We start from the raw sequence: 9,620 nt of genomic DNA, 5'->3' as shown, positions 1-9,620 counted from the left end.
TTAACAGTAACATAGGTAGATGGAGAATGAATTATTGCACAAGGGACTTACAGATTCTCATATGTCTGTAGCCCCTGGAGATGTTAAAGACTTGTAAAAAGGAAGAAGCAGTAGAGAATGGTACTATTCAAGTTGCCTGACATTTCTAGGGACAGAAAATTTGTCCTGGAAAGGGACATACCTAAGGAGCACATGTATTTGCCATTGCCACTAAGCACCTTGTGGACTGGATTTTATTATAAATTGAAGATTTATTCTAACAGTTTGAAACAAGGGTGTAATATAACCTGACTTAAAAAAAAAAAAAAAAACACTGGCAGCTGTGTGGACCAGAAACTCTAGGGGGCAAGAGTGGATGCAGATGAAGAAAGCAATTAGGAGGAGGCTCTTCCAACCTTCCACCAATGTGGGAGGCACAGCTTGCACTGGTAGTGGTGGAGGTGTGAATACTGATTGGATTCTACATGGTTTTGGGTTTTTTTTTTTTTTTTTTTGGCTGCACTTCAAGGGGTGGGGGAATCTTAGTTACCTGACCAGGGATTGGACCCATGCCCCCTTCAGTGGAAACCTAGAGTCCACTGAATAAATGGAGGAAGTCCTTGTATTTATTTTGAAGGGCAAGCCCATGAGCTTTGGGTATGGATGGGAGGTTCAAGAAACAAAAGAGAAAAAAGAGGGTTCAGTGATGATTTCTGGGCTTTTGACTTGAGTAAATGGAGTAAGGATAAAGTCTCCCTTAACTGGTGTGAGAAATCCAGGGAAGGAGCTGCTGCTGCCGTGTGTGTCTGTGAATTCTAATTTTGACACGTTGACTTAGAGATACTAATCCACTCCAACTGAATGTCGAGTGAAATGAAAGAATTCACATTCAGTACGTGATCGTGAATACCCAGGGAGGGTCAGGAAGGGGCATAGAACTGACCACGGCAAGGGATAACAGACTAAAGTGAAAGAAGGACAGAGACATAAAGAAAGACAGAGAAGCTTCAACTTCATGATGGTAATGACTTTGGCCATTAACTAAGAACATTTGAGATGCAGTGAAAAGGCAAAGGATAAGAGGCTTATGGAAGCTTCCTGATGGGAGAGACAGGGGGAAAGTGGGTCTTGTTCTGATGGCAAGGCCATGCTCAGTATATCTATTTTTTTAATTAATTAATTTATTTTAATTGTAGGCTAATTACTTTACAATATTGTAGTGGTTTTACCATACATTGACATGAATCAGCCATGGGTGTACATGTGTTCCCCATTCTGAACCCCCCCTCCCACCCCCTCCCCATCCCATCCCTGCCCTCAGGGTCATCCCAGTGTACCAGCCCTCAGCACCCTGTCTCATGCATCAAATCTGGACTGGAGATGTGTTTCATATATAATAATCAGTAAATCTTTAATTCAATTTTCTACTGATGGACGAGGCTGTGTTCCCTCCCTGTTGTTTGACCTGAGACCAAACAACTGCTGATCCATGCCTCCGCTGGGGACTCCTGGACACTCGCTAGCAAGTCTGGGTCAGTCTCTTGTGGGGTCACTGCTCCTTTCTCCTGGGTCCTGGTGCACACAAGGTTTTGTTTGTGACCTTCAAAAAGAAGCAGGGCAAAGGCTAACAATTTTGCCAAGAGAAAGCACTGGTCATAGCAAACAACAAAATAAGAGAAGATTGTACACATGGACATCACCAGATAGCCAACACCAAAATCAAATTGATTATAATCTTTGCAGCCAAAGATGGAGCAGCTCTATTCAGTCAGCAAAAACAAGACTGGGAGCTGACTGTGGCTCAGATCATGAACGCCTTATTGCCAAATTCAGACTTAAATTGAGGAAAGTAGGGAAAACCACTAGACCAGGTATGACCTAAATCAGATACCTTTTGATTATACAGTGGAAGTGAGAAATAGGTTCAAGGGATTACATCTGAAAGACAGGTGCCTGGAGAACTATGGACGGAGGTTCATGACATTGTACAGGAGGCAGGGGTCAAGACCATCCCCAAGAAAAAGAAATGCAAAAAGGCAAAATGGTTGTCTGAGGAGGTCTTACAAATAGCTGTGAAAAGAAGAGAAACGAAAAGCAAAGGAAAAAAAGAAAGATGTACCCATTTGAATGCAAAGTTCCAAAGAATAGAATAGAACACTTCCTCAGTGATCAATGCAAAGAAATAGAGGAAAACAATAGAATAGGAAAGACTAGAGATCTCTTCAGAAAAATTAGAGATACCAAGGGAACATTTCAGGCAAAGATGGGCACAATAAAGGACAGAAATGGTATGGGCCTAACAGAAGCAGACAATGTTAAGAAGACGTGGCAAGAATACACGAAGAACTGTACACAAAAGATCTTCATGACCCAGATAACCATGGTGGTGTGATCACCTACCTAGAGCCAGACATCCTGGGATGCGAACTCAAGTGAGTCTTAGGAAGCATCACTAGGAACAAAGCTAGTGGAGGTGATGGAATTCCAGTTGAGCTATTTCAAATCCTAAAAGATGATGCTGTGAAAGTGCTGCACTCAATATGCCAGCAAATTTGGAAAACTCAGCAGTAGCCAGAGGACTGGAAAAGGTCAGTTTTCATTCCAATCCCAAAGAAAGGCAATGCCAAAGAATGTTCAAACTACCACACAGTTGCACTCATCTCACACACTAGTAAAGTAATGCTCAAAATTCTCCAAGCCAGGTTTCAACAGTACATGAGCTCTGAACTTCCAGATGTTCAAGCTGGTTTTAGAAAAGGCAGAGGAACCAGAGGTCAAATTGCCAAAATCCCACTGGATCATCAAAAAAACAAGAGAGTTCCAGAAAAACATCTACTTCTGCTTTATTGAGTCCACCAAAGCCTTTGACTGTGTGTCACAACAAACTATGGAAAATTTTTCAAGTGATGGGAATACCAGACCACCTTATCTGGCTCCTGAGAAATCTGTATGCAGGTCAGGAAGCAACAGTTAGAACTGGACATGGAACAACAGACTGGTTCAAAATTGGGAAAGGAGTAAGTCAAGGCTGTATATTGTCACCCTGCTTGTTTAACTTATATGCAGAGTACATCATGTGAAATGCTGGGCTGAATGAAGCACAAGCTGGAATCAAGATTGCAAGGAGAAATATCAATAACCTCAGATACACAGATGACCCCACCCTTATGGCAAAGAGTGAAAGTGAAGTTGCTCAGTCATGTCCTACTCTTTGCAACCCCATGGACTGTAGCCCACCAGGCTCCTCCATCCATGGGATTCTCCAGGCAAGAGGACTGGAGTGGGTTGCCATTTCCTTCTCCAGGCGATCTTCCTGACCCAGGGATTGAACCCAGGTCTCCCGCATTGGGAGAGAGACACTTTACTGTCTGAGCCACCAGGGAAGTGAAGAAGAACTAAAGAGCCTCTTGATGAAAGTAAAGGAGGAGAGTGAAAAAGTTGACTTAAAACTCGACATTCAGAAAACTAAGATCATGGCATCCAGTCCCATCACTTCATGGCAGATAAATGGGGAAACAGTGGCTGACTTTATTTTTTGCGCTCCAAAATCACTGCAGATGGTGACTGCTGCTGTAGGAAGCAAGTACAAGAGAGAAAAAGCAGACCCCAGGAAAGGCATGCGAAAGCATTATCAACCTCGCTGACCAGACACCTCAAGACAAAGGACTCTTGGATTAAGCCCAGAGGCAACAGAAAAACATCTTGAAAGCAGGATGTGTGCCTGGAGGTGGAAAGCCATTATCAGACTGTTCCATGACCTGGCATCTCTGAGTCAAATGTTTTTTGCATCTGGAGATTTGTTATTGAGACAGCAACTTAAATCATTAGTACAAGTAAATCTTTCTTAGTTCATCTTTATGTTACATTTCTAGCCTATCTTAACAGCCTTGTGGCTCCATATGCTTCTGAGAGCACGTTCTCCCTTGCACAGACTCCCCTGCCTGAAAACATGTAATAAAGCTGACTTGATTAGTTTGGGCACCTTCACCTAGGAGTGGTGTTGGTCTCCTGATCCTTGCTTTCAATTCTTGTGTCTTTCTCATTCTTTCTCTGTATTGCACTTTCGGGAAACCCTGGTTTGTTCAGCCAGCCTCAACATGCAGCCATGAAATTAAAAGACACTTGCTCCTTGGAAGAAAAGTTATGACCTCCCAGCATATTACAAAGCATAGACATTACTTTGCCAACAAAGGTCTGTCTAGTCAAGGCTATGTTTTTTTCCAGTGGTCATGTATGGATGTGAGAGTTGAACTATAAAGAAAGCTGAGCACCAAAGAATTGACGCTTTTGAACTGTGGTGTTGGAGAAGACTCTTGAGAGTCCCTTGGACTGCAAGGAGATCCAGTCCATTCTGAAGGAGATCAGCCCTGGGATTTCTTTGGAAGGAATGATGCTAAAGCTGAAACTCCAGTACTTTGACCACCTGATGTGAATAACGCACTAATTGGAAAAGAACCTGATGCTGGGAAAGATTGAGGGCAGGAGGAGAAGGGGACGACAAAGGATGAGATGGTTGGATGGCGTTGCTGACTTGATGGACATGCATTTGAGAAAGCTCTGGGAGTGGGTGAAGGACAGGGAAGCCTGGCATGCTGCAGTCCATGGGGTTGTTAAACCCATAATGGGGCCTCCCTTGTAGCTCAGTTGGTAAAGAATCTGCCTGCAGTACATGAGACCTGGTTCGATTCCTGGGTTGGGAACATCCCCTGGAGAAGGAAATGTCAACCCACTCCAGTATTCTTGCCTGGAGAATCTCATGGACAGAGGGGCCTGGCAAAGTACAGTCCATGGGGTCATAAGAATCGGAGACATCTTAGCGACTAAACCACCACCACCAAACCCATAATGAGATAAAGACTGCTCACGCCTTGAAAGATGTCTCTACTTCATGCATGATGTTCAGTCGCTTCAGTCATGTCCAGCTTTTTGCGACCCTGTGGACTGTAGCCTGCCAAGCTCCCCTGTCAGTGGGTTCCCAGGCAAGAATACTGGCGTGGGTTGCCCTTTCCTTCTCCAAGGGATCTCCCTGACCCAGGGGTCAAGCCTGGGTCTCTTGTGTCTCCTGTGCTGTTAGGGACAGTTCTTTACCACTAGCGCCACCTGGGAAGCTCCACCCACATTCAATAGTCCTAACAGCATGGGCTGATTTCTGTATTTAGAGTTAAAAACAACATGTTCTAGGAGCCAAGAAAACACCTTTCCTCTACCTGAGGAGAATATGCGAGAGAAAGAGAGAAAGGGAGAAGTTAAGAAGAAGCGAGAGAGAGACATTGATTTAAATTCAAACCTGATGGATGAGGGATAAGCAGGAGTTTTATGGGGGACACCCTGATGCTAGGAAAGATTGAAGGCAGGAGGAGAAAGGGACAACAGGGGATGAGATGGTTGGATGGCATCACTGACTCAATGGACATGAGTTTGGGTGGTCTCCGGGACTTGGTGATGGACAGGGAGGCCTGGCCTGCTGCGGTTCATGGGGTCGCAGAGAGTCTGACACACTGAGTGACTGAACTGAACTGAAGAGGGAAAACTGTCATTAGATGTACAAAGGCAACACAGTGTGAAGGGCTGGAGATCTGGCCTCGGGAAGAACCGGGGTTGAAGGCCTGGACATTCTGTTCCAGAGCTGGTCCTGGAATATGCAGAGCCCAGTGGGATGGTCTCCTCCTCCTCGCCCATAAGTTTACAGTGGGCCCACCACAGTTCAACTTAGAAGCTGTCCCCTCCCTTTTATTCTTAAAAAAAAATTTTTTTTTACTTTTATTTTTTTAATTGAAGCATAATTAATTCACAATCATGTGAATGTGGAGGTTTAGTTGCTAAGTTGTGTGCAACTCTTGAGAGTCCATGGACTGTGGCCCACTGGGCTTCTCTGTCCATGGGATTCTTCAGGCAAGAATACTGGGATGGGTTGCCATGTCCTTCTCCAGGGGATCTTCCCGCATTATGTGACTATGTTGTGCTAGTTCCAAGTGTAGAGCAAAATGATTCAGTTATACACACACACACACACACACATATAATTTTTCAGATTCTTTTCCATCATAGGTTATTATAAGTTATGAATCTAGTTCCCTGTGCTATACAGTAGGTCCTTGTGGTTTACCTATTTTATGTATAGCAGTAGTGTGTATATGTTAGTCCCAAACTTGTAGTTTATCCCCCACGACCCCATTTGGTAGGGGTGTCCTGATGGCTCAGCAGGTAAAGAATCCACCAGCCATGCAGGAGACACCGGAGCCGAGGCTCCACCCCTGGATCGGAAGACCCCCTGGAAGAGGAAAGAGTTGCACGTGACTCAGCACTCATGCACATGACTCGGCACTCATGCACGTGACTCAGCACTCATGCAGCCCCTCTGGTAACTGTAAGTTTGTTTTCTATGTCTGTGAATCTATTTCCATTTATTTTTTTTACTTTCACATTCAAAATTTTTTTTTGACTGGAGGATAATTGCTTTACAATGCTGCTTTCTGCCCTATATCAACATGAATCAGTCAGAGGTATACATATGTCCCCTCCCTCTTGAACCTCCCTCCAACCCTGTCCCCTTCTTAAAAGAGGAGGTGGGTAGGGGCTCTAAATTTCTAGCAGCACCATAGGGTCAGCCCTGAAGGCCTGGCAGCTAAACTGTCTACAGAGACCCCTGGTCCCTCCTGTCCTAGGAAGACAACGCACTTGCGGGGCGGCAAAGCCCTCCCTTGCAGGACACCAGACGCTCCGAGGAGGTTGCCAGCAAGCAGGGAGTTTTTCCTCACCAGGAAAAGAACTATGGAGGTGGACATTACTTGGAGCCATTGCCTGGAGCCAAGAGGCAGCGTGAGCTGGATGGTTTTACTCATGCATCCTCGCAGGCACACTGTGACTTGGAAACCATCCTCTGAGCTCCTGTCTCTGTTCTGGGGATGGCTCAGAACTGGGCTGGACCAGACTCAGGCCAAACTAAGAGGCCTGGATATCTCCCCGAAGCCCCTCACTTGCTGACTTGAGTTTCCAAGGAAGCTTATTTTATGGAGGGAATTGCAGGGTCCCGGGCACCTGCAGGAATTGCAGGCTCTGGGGCCAGACATGGATGAACACTTCCGTCCAATCCATATTCCCAGAGGGGACTTTTCTGGGTCATATTTGATCTTCACAGTCACCCCTTGAGCTAGGTTTGACTTTTGCCCCCAATTCACTTATTAGGAAACAAGATACTTTGAGGCCACTGGACTAGTTGGGGCAGAGGCGGAGGGGTGTCGGGGCGGAGTTTAACCTTAGAGCTTTACAGATTCTTAGGACCCTGAACGGAGACCTTAGGCAAGCGTTTTGGGGTGCGGGGTGGGGGTGGGATGGGGGCGGGTGTCTTGATTCCCTATATGTGAATTAAAACGATCTATTCATTTGTGATTCTCCAACCATTTGCTTTCAAACCCAATCACATGAGTAGCTTTTAATAAACCACAGATTCTGGGACTCAGTCTCAGCGTAAATTCACCAGGTGAGGATCGGTAATCTGCATCTTTTAATCAGTAGAGGCATCAACAGATCTGCCTGAGAAGCTCAGATCAGCACTTTGCGGGGATCCTGTAGTAATCTTGTCGAAACACATTTCTGAGCTCCTGTGAGCTCCTGAGGTCATAAGGCTGGGGTGTGGCCGGGTGGGGTGACCTGCATTTCTCAAAAGGTGATGCCAATGCCGCTGGCGACCATCCGTTTTCACTGAACAAAAACTATGGGCTTCACAAACATTAATTTCATCCTCATAACACCCCAGGGAGCAACTTCAGTCATCCCCACTTCAAAAGAAAAATGTGGCCAGCGACATCAAGCAACTGGCCTGCAGGCACACAGCTACCAGCAGAGCCAGGCTGATTCCCTAAGCACGCAGGCAGCAGGCCCGTGACCTTAGCGCTGCCCCGCGCCCCCCACTTTGCTTCTCCGCCGTGGTTCTAATCAGCTTCCACTGCCCTGGCCCACCCCAGCGCCTCCCGGACTGCTTCCCTCCCGTCTCGCTTCCTGCTGCCCCAGGCTGTCCCTCCGGGAGGCCCGCACGGGGCCTGTGACCGAGGTCTGCGCTGGCAGCCCCTTCCCGGCCCCTGCCCGGCACTCGCGCAAGCCAAGCGAGCATTCGCTGCGGGCAGAGCTGCTTCCCGGCGGATGGACACCCGTAGACGGCCTGCAGACGACGCGGGAGGATCCCCCCGGGGACGGGGCGGGGCACGGAGGCGGGGCAAGCGCAGCTGAGCGCGGACTGACAGTCACGACGCTCAATGGCAGCTCGGGGCGGCTGGCCAGGCTTCCGCGCTCTGCCCCGCGACTTGGGTCAGTTCAGTCGCTCAGTCCTGTCCGACCCTTTGTGACCCCAAGGACTGCAGCACGCCAAGCCTCCCTGTCCATCACCAACGCCCGGAGTTTCCTCAAACTCATGTCCATCCAGTCGGTGATGCCATCCAACCACCTCGTCCTCTGACGTCCCTTTCTCCTGCCTTCAATCTTTCCGAGCATCAGGGTCTTTTCCAAAGGGTCAGCTCTTCGCATCAGGTGGCCAAAGCATTGGAGTTTCAGCTTCAGCATCAGTCTTTCCAATGAATATTCAGGACTGATTTCCTTTAGGATGGACTGGTTGGATCTCTTTGAAGTTTAAGGGACTTTCAAGAGTCTTCTCCAACACCACAGTACAAAAGCACCGATTCTTCAGCGCTCAGCTTTCTTTATAGTCCAACTCTCACATCCATACATGACCAGTGGAAAAACCATAGCCTTGACCAGACGGACCTTTGTTGGCAGAATAATGTCTCTGTTTTTCAATAAGCTGTTAATGTTGGTCATAGCTTTTCTTCCAAGGAGCAAGCGTCTTTCAATTACACGGCTGCAGTCACCATCTGCCGTGATTTTGGAGCCCCCCAAAATAAAGTCTCTCACTGTTTCCATTGTTTCCTCATCTATTTGCCATGAAGTGATGGGACCGGATGCCATGACCTTAGTTTTCTGAACGTTGAGCTTTAAGCTGCTTTTCCACTCTCCTCTTTCACTGTCATCAGGAGGCTCTTTAGCGCCTCTTCGCTTTCTGCCCTAAGGGTGGTGTCATCTGCGTGTCTGAGGCTGTTGATATTTCTCCCTACAGTCTCCCACGCCTTTAGGGTGCTGCAGTTGTGGCAGGGAACGGAGAGGTGGAGGTGACAGACGCTGAGCCACGTCCTCCCCAAGAGTACCACTGTTAGTCCAAGGTTGCACTAGCTCATGTTGGCTCAGCTTTCCCCCCCACCCCCACCCTCAACTTACCTTCCTCTCAGTTAACCTAGGCTCAGCTCACCTGTCTCTGTCAAACTTGTGTTTTCATCACTCTGGGTCCTTGTCTATTTGGTAAAAGCAACATGGGAGCAAAGCCTGCAAGCCACCTCTCGTGTCTTAGCTGCTGTTTCCCTGCACTGACAGTGTGGAGCGGGCTGCTTGGCCGTGAGGTTGAAGAGAGGAGAGTGAGATGAAAGATAGGAACTGTCCACTCAATGCCGGACTCTGCATTTTGGCCTTTTCTACAGGACTGTCTCAGTTAATCACCTTTCACTTTCACCCATTTCCTGTTTCACAGATTAGGGAACAAAGTGAATAAACTCCCCGAGGGCAATCCTTGAATGATTTCAATTCCTGTCAGATGCCAA

Source organism: Ovis aries, chromosome 15 (assembly GCF_016772045.2).
Source record: "Ovis aries strain OAR_USU_Benz2616 breed Rambouillet chromosome 15, ARS-UI_Ramb_v3.0, whole genome shotgun sequence".
Lineage (NCBI taxonomy): Eukaryota > Metazoa > Chordata > Mammalia > Artiodactyla > Bovidae > Ovis > Ovis aries.
The sequence above is the reverse complement of the archived record's forward strand: the minus strand, read 5'-3'. Positions refer to the sequence as shown.